The sequence below is a fragment of the Elgaria multicarinata genome, chromosome 12 (genome assembly GCF_023053635.1).
Source record: "Elgaria multicarinata webbii isolate HBS135686 ecotype San Diego chromosome 12, rElgMul1.1.pri, whole genome shotgun sequence".
NCBI lineage: Eukaryota > Metazoa > Chordata > Lepidosauria > Squamata > Anguidae > Elgaria > Elgaria multicarinata.
This window is the reverse complement of record NC_086182.1, coordinates 13,862,785-13,876,296: the sequence shown is the minus strand read 5'-3', so window position 1 is coordinate 13,876,296 and position 13,512 is coordinate 13,862,785. Positions and strand designations below refer to the sequence as shown.

At 42.8% G+C, this 13,512-nt stretch overlaps 1 protein-coding gene across 2 annotated transcripts in view; it reads left to right on the top strand.

Annotated features, from left to right (window-relative positions):
* Positions 1-10,651: 10,651 nt before the first annotated feature.
* Positions 10,652-13,512, top strand: part of ADRA1A (adrenoceptor alpha 1A) — a 52,991-nt gene continuing 50,130 nt past the window's right edge. For both annotated transcript variants that reach the window (XM_063139194.1, XM_063139193.1), the window contains exon 1: positions 10,652-10,734. The gene's annotated coding sequence lies outside the window, so the exon portion shown is untranslated. The remainder of the gene's footprint in view (positions 10,735-13,512) is intronic.

The following is a 13,512-nucleotide window of genomic DNA, read 5'->3' as shown; positions in this document are numbered from 1 at the left end:
CGGGCTGTTTCTTTTTTACAAAGCAAAAAAAAGGGGGGGGAAATACCACTAATGGGGAAAAAATCCCCTTTTTCATAAGGGGAAAAAATCCTACTAAAGTCATACTTGGAATAGACCCACTGAAATGAATGGGACAAGTTCATAACAAAAAATTTAAGTCCCATGCATGGTGTACTCTAAATAGGACTTTAGTTAGAATCTGCCTAAAACGCCCCCTCCCCACATTCCTCTACTGGGGTAGGTTTATCTAATGACAACTGAACCCAACTAAAGTCATACTTAGATTAGATCCATTGAAATGGATGCAACAAGTTCATGATAACTAACTTAAGTCCCATTCGTTTCAATGGGTCCACTCTAAATAGGACTTTAGTTAGAGTCTACCTAAGACCCCCCCCCATCCCTCAACTGGAGTAGGATTACCTAATGACAACTGCAATAGCACTCCAATCACCACTGGGCAGCTCAGTTCAGGTCTGTGGGCTGCCATTTTAATTTTGCTCAATGCTTTGAAGCAATGCTATACCAGGATATTGTGGGAAATTAAAATGTAGCCCAGTTTGGGGGTGAGGGTTGTATAAAGAAGGTCCAAGGCAGGCATCTACTGTGTCAGGATTTTGGGGTTAGAGTGTCCACTTATTTATTGCTTTGAAGAAGGAAGGGGGAACACGTATCACTGAAAAAGAGGACAAAGAGGGATGCAACTTCAAGGCCCCTTCCAAGGATGATGGGTCCTGATATTGACCCTGCCTGATCAGTAGGGGTTGATTTGCAGCTCAGAAGGGAACTACAGGAAGGTTTGGCACAAGAGAGGGTGCTGGCTCTGATATCAGTGGAGTGGTGAATCCACTCTGGGCTTCAGTGAGAACCAATCAGAATTCTGAAGGAGCTTTCCAAGGTGTGGGAGCATTCAGTGGCTGACTGTGGGTTGTTGCTAAATTGTGGGTTGCTTGTTGAACTGTGGTTAAGTGTGTTGTGCAAGCCCAGGACATTTTCCGCAGGGTGGCTTGTTAACCATGTAGTGTGGCTTGTTAAACATCCTGAACAACCCAGCAACAAACCATGGGTTCCCAAGGTGGCTCGTTTGACAAAAATAATAAGCCACACTGCAAGCTACCCTGCAGAAAATGTCCTGGGTTTGGACAGCACGCTAACTCATGGTTCAACAAACGACCCACAGTTCAACAACAACCCACCCTCAACCACTGAGTGTGGGAATAGTGTGTTGTGTGAACCCAGTCATTTTCTCATAATGTCTTCCAAGACATTTCAGCCCAGATCTAATCATAGAATCATAGAATAGCAGAGTTGGAAGGGTCCTACAAGGCCATCGAGTCCAACCCCTGCTCAATGCAGGAATCCACCCTAAAGCATCCCTGACAGATGCTCGTCCAGCTGCCTCTTGAAGGCCTCTAGTGTGGGAGAGCCCACAACCTCCCTAGGTAACTGGTAATCAGTTACCTAATCCCTAGGTAATCAGATACATTGTTTCACTCTTGGCACACATGATCAAGGTATGCTAAGATCCCTTGTATAGACATTTCAAGCCATGAAGTAACACATGCTGTCATTGTATCTGTTTGCCATGAAGAGGGTTATCTCAAGAGACAGGGACTCAATAAGACCATCTTGGCACTATGGTTTGGCATCCTTGGAAGAAGGACTGTCCAAAGACAGTGCATGCTGCCTACTGACAACCATTTATCTCCAGCCCTGTTAAGAGCTTTCGCTGACTCTGCCAGAGTTTTTATTATTATTATTTGATTTTTGTTTTGTTTTGTTTTTAGTATTCAGCCGGTGAGACTTCATTTGCTATGTAGGTCTGAGGAGCGTAGCTAAACACGAGGATTAACGTTGTGTCTGGCTTCCTTTGCCAGGAAAGTTTGGAATGGTGTGGTTTTATGCTAAAACTGACAAACCACCGACCAAGCTGGTTTTGTATGATTAGAAATAAATTTGTTTTATTGCATGACACCCTGTTTGTCTGGGTTTCTGCATCATTATCCACCTGATCTTCTAGTTAGGAATGGATGGGGATTTTGTTCAGTTCATTTTGGGATAAGAATTTACCAAGAACCACAAATTTCTTCTTAAGTATAATGACAATAACTTGACATTAAAAAAAAATATTTTACCATTTCTACTATCCAATGAGGTTGAAACTAGATCGGGTAAGATAGATATATAAAATAGATATGATAATGCTTTACTGTTAAAACCTTTTAGTATTGTTAATGACTGTAATCATGCTTTGTAGAAATAACTGTACATATATTTTTATCTTGTAATAAAATATTTTTTTAAAATGTGGGAAGATATGAAATTGACACATCCCTCTATCCGTCCATACTGGTCCAGGTCTTTCAATGTTTAGCTCAAGTCTGGGTTTGGATCCATCTGTATTCAGCCATGTTTATAATGTTGAATTAGAGCCTCCACCTCTTCCCCATCTCATTTTTTACAATCACACAGCAGGAAGGTACAACATGGTCCTCTCCATGCTGGAAATAGCTGTACACATTGGCTTTGGCTGGAGTAGATGGGTGAGATTTCATTTGGTTCTCTCTCTTTTTAAATAACAACTTACTGAAATGAACCAGGAGCCCGTCTACACTTGTCTAGATGAAACGTAACAAGTTGGCAGAGATGACGTCAGCAGTCACGTGATGCTGTTGTTACGTTTCTTCTGACTTTTAAAACCATTCCACTTTCTGTTAAAATCGTTTTAAAACTAACAATGTGCCCCAACCTTTCGTTGTATTCAATGCCGTCTTTCAAAGTCATGTCTCGTGACCATGGTCTTTGCTTCCTGATTAGGACAAGTGAGGGCTTTTCTAGGGGAGGGAGAGCTGGCACAACGCGACGAGGGGAAGGGGGAGGGGGGAGGGAGGGCGGTGAAAGAGGGGACAGAGGCTTAATTTTTTAAAAAAACCGCTTATCTTTCGGGGCGCACGCGGCCCCTTTAAGACGCTGCAGGGCTTCCCTCGTCCCTACGCGTCGCCCCGCCTCCCTGCCGGCTTATCCCGGCAGGTCTAGCTCAGAGTCACCGGAAGAAGGAGGTTTACTTCAGAGCCGGTATGAGCATAATGAAGAACGTTCTAAAGAAGAGTGTGCCGGGGTAAAACGATAGAAGAAAAGGTATTTCGATTGACTGGGCTCAAGTTGCATTTTGTAACGTAGCAAGGGAGAACGCAACAATGCACTTAAACAATGGTGTAATGAATAGTGTAGATCCTGCCCAGTTCCTTCATAAGGATGGAAAGAACTTGAGATTCAAAAAAAAAATGGAATATGGGAGAATCTGTAATTGACAGATCCCTAGTCAGCACTAGCTGGTGGAACTAAGGGGCAAACTAAACGTGCATGCTAGCTTTCTCTACTTACCTGTGAGCATGCACTTACAATGGAGGTTTCCCACCACCTTTTCTTAACCTCCTCACAGGTGTGTGAAAAGTGGGGAGAGTTTAAGCCCTCCTCTCCCAGAGTCCTATGGTCATGATCCAAATGGGGCTGCATACACTTATACGAGAGTCAAGAAAGCTAGCATGTACAGATCCACTATGTTTTAATGTTTGTCTCTGATGTTGACCTTTTGGGGAAATTTCAAAGGGAATCTTAAAAATGGGACCAGCTGCTGGCTTGAAGGAGCCCTCAGCAAAGCTCCCTCCATGAGATTATTCCAAGGACACTTGCTCTCCTGGCCATAGGATTAACTGACAGCGTTGGTGAACTGTTACAAGCCTAACCACTTGCTAAACGTGCTGTGGCAAGTGAAAGCACAAGTTGGCATAGGACCATCTGTGTCTTGAAACCAGGTGTGGTAATATCCAATGTAATTAACTGTAAGGAACTGCATGTTACAAGGATAGGTGGAAAGTTGACATAACAATGCTGCAAACACCAAGGCTCAAAAGATAACATGCAATTATTATTGCATATTATTATTGGACTCAATGGCCTTGCAGGCCCCTTCCAACTCTACTATTCTATGAGTCTATGAATTAACCATCTTTAGGAATGTCAAACAGTGTGACATCTGCAACCAGCCATTACACATTTCCTATAATGCTCCTGAATGTCAGATGTAGCCTTGCCCATGGGAATTGTGGGGAACTTAAAATGGAAGGTTGTAGGTACCCAACCCCCAATATGTGGGATGTCTGGCAGGTATCAGCCCTGATGGGTCCTGATGGGATGCTGAGGCCCCCAACTGATGTTCAACAATGCTGAGTGCTGATGCTGGCCTAAGGTGGACATCTGCTTCTTTTACTGCATAGTCATTTGGGATTTTTTAGTGATTATTTAATGGAATATATATATATATATATATATATATATATATATATATATATATATATATACCCTCCTTGCTTCCTTAGCATTGATAAATGCACCCTCCTTCCTTTCTTAGCAGGAGAGATGAGACCTAGGGAAGGAGACGGTTCCTTAGCTATGTTGAACATAAGCTATTTTGGCTTTTAAGGATGAATGTTTAGTCAGGAAAAAAGTCCTACACCTCTCAGCATCCTCCAGAGAGCATGGATGGCTGGGGAATGCTGGGAGTTGTACAACATTTTTCTCTCTAAACATCAGGGCCAGCCCAAGACATTTTGCTGCCTGATGCAGAGGACAAGATGGTGCCCCTCCCATGGCGTGGACAGGACTGGCAGATGAATCTATCTTCAACACTGTTGATGGGACAGCATCTTCCACTGAAGCTGAAAGCATTAGGGTAACTTGGGCAGTGGTCAGGTCAGGTCTCACAGCACACCAGTCGTTCTTTCAATTGATTTTTATTTATTACATTTTTATACCACCCAATAGCCGAAGCTCTCTTTCAACACCTTGCTGCCACCTCCCAGCATTGGCTGCCTGAGGCAACTGCTTCACTCTGCCTCATGATAGGGACAGCTCTGCTAAACATGCATACGATTGTGTCCTAAATGTCAAACCCAGCCCTTGTTTGTATTGGGCATGAGTGAAAATAGGAATAAGAGATGACACGGTTAGTGGGTTTACTTCTTGTATCACCAGAGTGGCAGTGTCGGTTTTAAGGCATGGCCTTTCTCAGTATGATCCTGCCTGGTTAATAAGATTTGCAGGAGATACCCTCTTGAGGACACCGTCCATCCTGACTGCTGCTTCCAAACAGTGGAATATGCTCTCTCAAGAACTGTGATTGGCCTCCACTGTTGGCTTTTAGGAAAGAACATGAAGACACATCTTTTTTTAATATAGTCTTTTCAGCTATGTAGTTGTTTTAATATTTTACTGTCTTTATGTGCGTGTTTTTTTAAAAAAAATTGTGTTAAGGTGTTATTGATTTAAATTGTTGCATGCCACCTTGATATACACCACATTGATTTGTTAATAGCAAATAAATAATAAGTATTGTTGCATGAAAATTTCAGAGAGATAATGAGCTGGATCCAGACTGAGTAACTTGTACTTCATTTCCACTGAAATCAATAGGACTTGAGAAATGGCTAACTCATCGCATTGATTTCAGCAGGACCTAAGTTTAACTAAGACTGGATCCAACCCTCTCTCCCTCTCTCCCTCTCTCTCATGCATTTGTCTATCCATGATGATTTTCTGGGCATGCTGCTAAGTTTTTGAAAAGATTAAAATTAAAACAATTCTAGGAGTGTTCCAGGCTGTCAGGAACACTCCCATTGCCTTGATTGTATGAAATAACACCCCATTAATCCACTGATTCTGTTGCTTTTTCCATTGGTCTAATTGACATGATTTTGATCATATCATTATAGTGTAGTTTTCAATAGTTGCTTCAGTTCCCAAAGTGAATTCAGTGAAGGAAGTCCAGTAATTTGGAGGGAGTGATTAATGGTACACTAATCCACATGGATGATTTTCCTTCTCTCTTTTTTTCATCCTTGCATTTGCCTGGATAATAATTCAGAATGTCCTTAAGCTGTGAGGTTTATTTTTGTTTGGTTTTTTAGCAGAAAGAAAAGAACATGCAGATGGGGGGGGGGGTTAATAAGAATTCCTCCCAATGTTCTTCTGATGCAGTTTGCCATTATGCATCATTGTTAAGTCACCTTCATTTTACACGCGGGTGAACAATGCCAGCCAATGGGAAGATGCTCAAGGTCACACAATAATGTGCTGGCGGAGCGCAAGTGCCAGAATACCAGCTTTGATTTTCACTGGAAAGCAAGGATTTCTCGCACTGTTGTAAATCAAAATTGAGGACACAACTGCACTTTCTTCCCTGTGAAGCATAGGAAGGGATATGGAGAACTTGGTGCAATCAAAAATGGAAAATGCTCATCATGAACCTTATGTGCCACTCTGTGTAGTGAGTGAACATTGCATGCAGTTGTTGATTTTTTATTTGGGTGAAGTTTATTATTACTAGCCTTCAATCTTTGTATATTTGAACTGCTGTGTGCACTAGCTTGTCCCATGCACCAGAGCATCTGTGTAAGAGCTGATTCATTTTGCATTGGCTTGGCATTCTCTGGGCTGCTGCCATTTTGGACTTCCAAGCCCTCACCTTGGTGCACAGAGTCTTGCAGAGCCTTGTATCATGGCCCTAGCTGAGCTCCCTTGTTGGCAGGGCTGCCCTTATTTCTAGGGGTGGCTCTAAAGAAAGAAACGGGGAATGAGTAAGTTATGCACAACCAGCAGAAACTTTTCTAAGAGTTACTTGGAAGCCACTGGTCTGGGAGGCTTCTGAAGTTCCTCTACCCTGTTGGGTTGAAAACAGCAGGGCAGAGAGAGTGGTGAACTTTCCCGTCACCCCACCCCATCCTCCAATCTCCTTTATTTTTGCTAGATGGGCTTTTCAGCCCATCTAGTCAGGTTCCTTTGGAGAGGGGAGGAGGCTGGAAGAGGCTCACATAAATTGTGACCTGGCCTCTCTAGTCTCTCCCCTTCCCATTCACCAGAATGTCCCCCTCCGAGGTCAATTTTCCAACTTGGAGAACAGCCATTGGCTGCAAATGGTCGGGGTGGATCTCTGATTCCCTCTTTTGAAGCTAGAATGTCATCTCTGACCTCAAGAGGGGATGCTCGCCATGGACTATAGGACTATTCTCCAAATCTTGCAGCCTTTGACACGGTTGATCATGATCTTCTCTTAGATTCCCTTCATGACCTTGGATTTTGTGGCTCTGTCTATAACTGGTTTGCCTCCTATCTAGCGGGTCGCTCTTTCAGCGTGTTGACTAATGGCAGCTCGTCTTCCTCCTTTCCCCTTTCAGTAGGGGTTCCGCAAGGCTCGGTGCTTGGCCCGTTGTTGTTTTCCTTATACATGTTGCCCTTGGGCAAGCTTATTCAATCTCATGGTCTCCAATATCATCTGTACGCCGATGATACACAACTATATCTGTCATCTCCGGAACTTTCTCCTGATGTTCACGATCGTATCTCGGCATGTCTTTCAGATATCTCAGCTTGGCTGCTTCATCGTCGCTTGAAGCTTAACATGGCAAAGACTGAATTGCTTGTTTTTCCTCCTAAACCTTCTCCTCATCTCTCATTCTCTCTTACTGTCAATGATGTTACGCTTACTCCGGTCAAGGAAGCTCGTAGCCTTGGCTTTATCTTCGACTCCTCGCTCTCCTTTATTCCTCATATTGAGGCAGTAGCTAAATCTTGTCGATTTTTCCTGTATAATATTGCCAGGATTCGATCATTTTTGTCTGTCTCTTCTGCCAAGACGCTTGTTCATGCACTGGTTATTTCACGGTTGGACTACTGCAACCTTCTTCTCTCTGGCCTTCCTTCTTCTCACATCAGCCCGTTGGTTTCTGTTCACCACTCTGCCGCAAAGATCATCTTCTTAGCACGCCGCTCCGACCATGTTACTCCGCTTCTGAAATCTCTTCATTGGCTTCCAATTCACTTCAGAATCCAATATAAACTTCTCCTGTTAACCTTCAAAGCTTTTCACGGTCTAGCTCCTTCCTATCTCTCCTCTCTCATCTCACACTATTGCCCCGCTCGTGCTCTTCGCTCCTCTGATGCCATGTTTCTCGCCTGCCCAAGGGCCTCTACTTCCCTTGCTCGGCTTCGTCCATTTTCGTCTGCTGCCCCTTACGCCTGGAACGCTCTTCCAGAACATTTGAGAACTACAAGTTCAACCACAGCTTTTAAAGCTCAACTAAAAACTTTTCTTTTTCCTAAAGCTTTTAAAACTTGATGTTGTGCAGACTTCTACTGTTACTTTCTACTGTTAGTTTTTCCCTACCCTGTGCCTGCTTACCCTTCCCTGTACCTGTTGGCATTCTCTTCCCCTCCTTATTGTTTTACTATGATTTTATTAGATTGTAAGCCTATGCGGCAGAGTCTTGCTATTTACTGTTTTACTCTGTACAGCACCATGTACATTGATGGTGCTATATAAATAAATAATAATAATAATAATAATAATCTCTCACCAGCCCAAGTATCCACGTTTTTCTGTCTATGGTTGCAATCTTATACACACTGGATTGGAGCCAGATATAGTCGTACCCCAGAGTAAACTCACTGAAATCAATGGGACTTAAGTTAGACATTGATGGAACTGCTCAGAGATATTATATTAAGTGGTATATTAGCATTCCAAATAAATAAAGACCAACTTAATTCCCATTGATTTGAATGGGTCTACTCCTAAATGACTAAATCTGGATCCAGTCCACTTACTAGCAAACACAGTGAGATTTCTTTGGAGTAAGCATGCATAGGGTTTCCTGCATGACTTGTGAGCATCAGAAATATATAGGCTACAATCCACAGACAATCAGCAACTTCCTTAAACATATAACGTTTATATGTTGCCATACTCCCATATGTTGCCATACACCCTGCCATACTCAGTATCATAGGAGCTAAAATCAGGGGGTGGGGGGAATCACAAGTATAAGGTTGAGAGGCAGTGTGGTGTAGTGGCTAAGGTGTTGGACTGGGAGTCGGGGATCCAGGTTCTAGTCCCCACTCGGCCATGGAAACCCACTGGGTGACTTTGGGCCAGATCACAGACTCTCAGCCCAACCCACCTCACAGGGTTGTTGATGTGAGGATAAAATGGAAAGGAGGAGGATAATGTACACCACGTTGGGTGCCTTGGAGGAAAAAAGGTGGGATAGAAATGCAATCAATTATTCAATCAATCTGGTTGATAATAATTGTAACAAAGCCACAATTATGATCAACCTTATACTTGGGTGGGCAAAACTGCCAGAAACAGAGGAATGACATTCAAAGCACTCCCATTTGGGGGAGACACCAGTTGTCAGTGTGTGTGTGTGTGTGTGTGTTAAACCATCCATTTCCCTACTCAAAAAGAAAAGAAGAAGCTCTCCTTCTTTAAATGGAAACGTCAAAAGCTTGTTCTCTTAATTAAATAAATCAAATTCTTTTGTGGGGTGTGTCTGGTGCTCCAGGTGGGAGGGCCATGTACCCATTGGCTCCCACCTAAGGGATGGCCCTGGATTGCACATGCGACTGGCAGACGCAAAGCTAAATTTAGAGACTGGTTTTTGAATGTTGATTTTAGATGTTTTATGATCTTAACTGTAAGCTGTCTTAAATAAATACATTCTTAAGTAAGTAAATAAATAAATACATAAAAGAAAGAAAGAAAGAAAGAAAGAAAGAAAGAAAGAACCAGTTGGTCACTATATATTCAGAGAGAGAGAGAATATATCAACTTTTTACAATTCTTTGACACCCTTGAGCACCCTACACACTGTCTAATATATATATATATATATATATATATATATATATATATATATATATATTTGTATTGCCAGAAGACTAGTGTGAATGCATGCATGTATTCACATCAGTCACACATATTTCGCACCAGCCTCAGGCCCCTTCAATTAATACATCACACATAAAACAGAAGAGACCAAATAAAATGTGCTTCCAAATAAATAAATAAATAAAGATTTAAACAGTTCACGCGGATGTGTTCTGTTCCTTCAGTATTGAGGAATTTCCCTGACACCGATCATGAAACACAACTGTAAAAGCCTCCTGACCACTTTAAAGTGTCAAAACTAAAATACAGTAATGCATGCAAATTTAGTAAAAAGCAGGAATAACTAACTATCCTCCAGGAATGCTACTATGATAGTCTTTTTGTCACTTCATTCTCACCCAACCACCCCGGAGATTTCTCAACAGCCAAATTGGAGGAGAGACATTTGCTAATAGCAGCTAACTGACGTTGCTCCTCGATCACCTTTCAGAAAGAAACTGGGAGACACACACACACAGAGAGAGAGAGAGCGAGAGAGAGAGAGAGAGAGAGAGGAGTCAGCGGAAAGAAATGTTGACAACTGTCAGATGTGCCCTCTCTAGCACTGCAATACGGTAACAGGAGGGAGATTACGGTAAAACCAAAAGAGAGCCCTAATGCCAGCTGCATCAGCTCACACCGCAGGAAAGTTGCGTCTCCTCCTTGACAGTGTAAAGCAGAGTATTTTTCAACTGGGAAAGCGCTGGTGTCACGAAGCTGGCACCCAGCCCCTCTCAGCCATTGGGACAGACGGAATTAGTGCAATTGTGAGTCATCAAAATACTACAAAAAGGACAGGATGAGATTGGCTGATGATTTGGGGGGTGTTGCTTTTTGCGTGCGTTTCCTCCCCCCCCCCCCGCCTTGCAAGCAGAGTGCCCCACTGTGCTCTACAGATGACTGCCTGCGATTCGTCCTCTCTCATGCACTCTGCAACAGGAGGTCCGCAGCCTTCCAGCCTGAAGTCGGTAAGCAAAAGGAGATATAGGGACAGCTGCTCCTAAGTGGGTCTTGTTTAGAGACCTGTGCTTTCCATTTCCATCTCCTAGCTTTCTCCTACCTCTTCTCTTCCCCCCCCCCTTTCTTCCCCCCTCACCCACCTTTCCTTCTTCTCGATACTGCTGGGTAATGTTGCCAGGGTTCAACTGTCCATTTGGGGGTTACCTTCCTCTTGCATTTTTGAATATCTTATGTTGATTCCTTAGTCCCAAATAGGCATCAGGAGAAGAGGGACATTGGCCAGAAAATGGGGTTTCATGTTTGCGTTTCTTCAAATGCTTTTTAAAATCCTCCCTTCCCCAGGAATTATTCTGACTTCCATCTCTTCTTTTTTGTGGGGATGGGGGTGCAAGTGGGGAAGAAGCCAACTTAATGCCCCCAACGCCCCTCTGGTTATGAAATGTTTTTCATATCCAAATGAAAATGTGTTTGTTTTCTATCAGCACTTTACCCTTGGCTATTTTCACCCCATGACTTCAGCACCTCAGAACTTGCAGTTTTATTTCTTTCTTTTTAAAAAAGAGCAGATTGAGAGGCTAATAAATAATAATAATAATAATAATAATAATAATAATAATAATAATAATAAATGTATTTCTTACCCGCCTTTCCATTTGGATCGAGGCAAGGAACAACAGTAAATATAAAATACGTAAGACTGAATGAAAACATAATATACATTGTTAAAACATCCTAAAAACATCCTAAGTGGTGTTGAAACTCAATGTATTTTAAAAATTAAATTAATCCATTATCTCGGGGCAATTTCAGTGAGGTTTCCCCTCTGTTACAAAGTATACTCCATGGCGAAAGGGGAAAATAACTAAGAGAACTGTTGCGCCTCAAAGACTAAAGACTAACAGATTTATCATGTCTAGAGCCCACTTTATCAAATGTGTGAATTGCTGTCCTCAGTTGGCTGGCACATGCATGCACACACTCACACACACATGGAATGATGTGTGTGTGTGTGTGTGTGTGTGTGTGTGTAAACAGTGGGACTAAATGACCAGGAAATGCAAAATGCAAATCCAGTAGCTCTGTAGTATTTCTATGTAACGCTCAACTGTACACAAGATGAGTACATTGATCCATCACAACCAGCAGTAATTAGCAATGACACAAACTTACTAGCTTTTGCTGTGCTTATTGGATTCGTGTTGTGGGAGAAAAAATCCTGGTCTCAATTGAACCCAAGACAAACTATCAGTGATATTTGAAGTGCTACCTCTAAAGAGACAAGTATCATGAATTGCGGGGTGTGTGTGTGTGTGTGTGTGTGTGTGTGTACGTACCATTTAATTACAGAAGGCATTGTTATCTGGTCATTGTCAATTCGATACCTGATTTCTGCTTTTCTGTCATTATACATACGAGAGGAATTAGTTCCAACTCCTCTGTGATGCATTTTTTCTGTAGAAGGTAGCAGCCTTTTGAGAAAGTCATAGCTCAGTGGTAGAGGACATGTTTTGCATGTTAAAGGTCCCAGCTTCAACCCTGGGATCTCCTGCTATGGAAAGACTCCTGTCTAAAACCCTGGAGAGCCACTGCCAGTCAGTGTAGCCAATACTGGTCTAGATCAATCAAAGGGCTGATTCAGTATAAGGCAGCTTCCTATGTCACCCTTTACTCCCCCCCCCTTTCCTAGGCTCTATGGCCGAGAACAAACTTCTTCAGCTAGGGAAGGGCTATAGGTCAGCAATATATTATTCCATTTACTTTATTAAATGTCATGTTCAATCCCTGACTTCTCCACTTAATAAAGCAGGGCTAGGGAACCAGTGCCTTCTGAGATTGGTTGAAGTACAACCCCCATTATCCCTGGCTAGATGGCCATTCTGGCTTGGGCTAATGGGGATTGGAATGCAATAGCATCTGGGTGATCACAGGTTCCCCACCCCCATACTAAAAAAAGATCTCAAGGAGCAAAGCTAGGACAAAACTCTGCCCAAGGCTCTAGAGAGATGGGGCCAAATGAATAGGACAACATGGGGGCTAGAGAGATGGATGAGTCATCCGGCTCAGAGCAACTAGGTCAGACGTTCTCAACTAGTGGTGGAAGAAAGGGTGAAGAATCCATTCTTTTCCTGTCCTTACTTGTTTGGGGCAACCGGCACTGAGACTGTGGAGATACCAGCCCACCTTCCTTGGGCAGATGCATGTAGAGTTTCCATACCTTTGAACTGAAAGAGATGCTCAACAAGGGTGGGAAAACAGAATGGGGGCGGGGGGAAGAGTCTAGTTCCAAAGTTCTGAAATGCTTTGGCTCTAAGTAACTCCTTATATTCCTTGCTTTGTTTTCTTGAAAGAGTAGCAGTGAGGTTCAAGCACTCCCATGAGTTCTTTGAATGCCCAACTCTCTAAGCATAGGAACATAGAAAGCTGCCTTATACCATGTCAGATAATTTGTCCAACCAGCTCAGTATTGTAGCCTTTGACTCTCAGCTACTCTCTATGGTCTCAGGCCAAGAGTGATTTTGCTACCTGCTCCTTTTACCAGGAGATGCCCAGAACTGAACCTGGGACTTTTTGCATGTGGTTTACAGCTGAGCTATGGTTTCTCCTCTAATGTGCAAGGTCTGATTGTGGTCACACAGTACTAAAGGTGCTGAAGGCATTTCTGAAGTGGCCCAGAGCTATCTTGAACCTCCTGGAAATAGGATGAGTTGCAGCACAAATAAAGCCCTTGTCTGGACAAATGTGAAACATAGGCTCTAAAGTGAACTGTATGAAATCCTTATGTACTC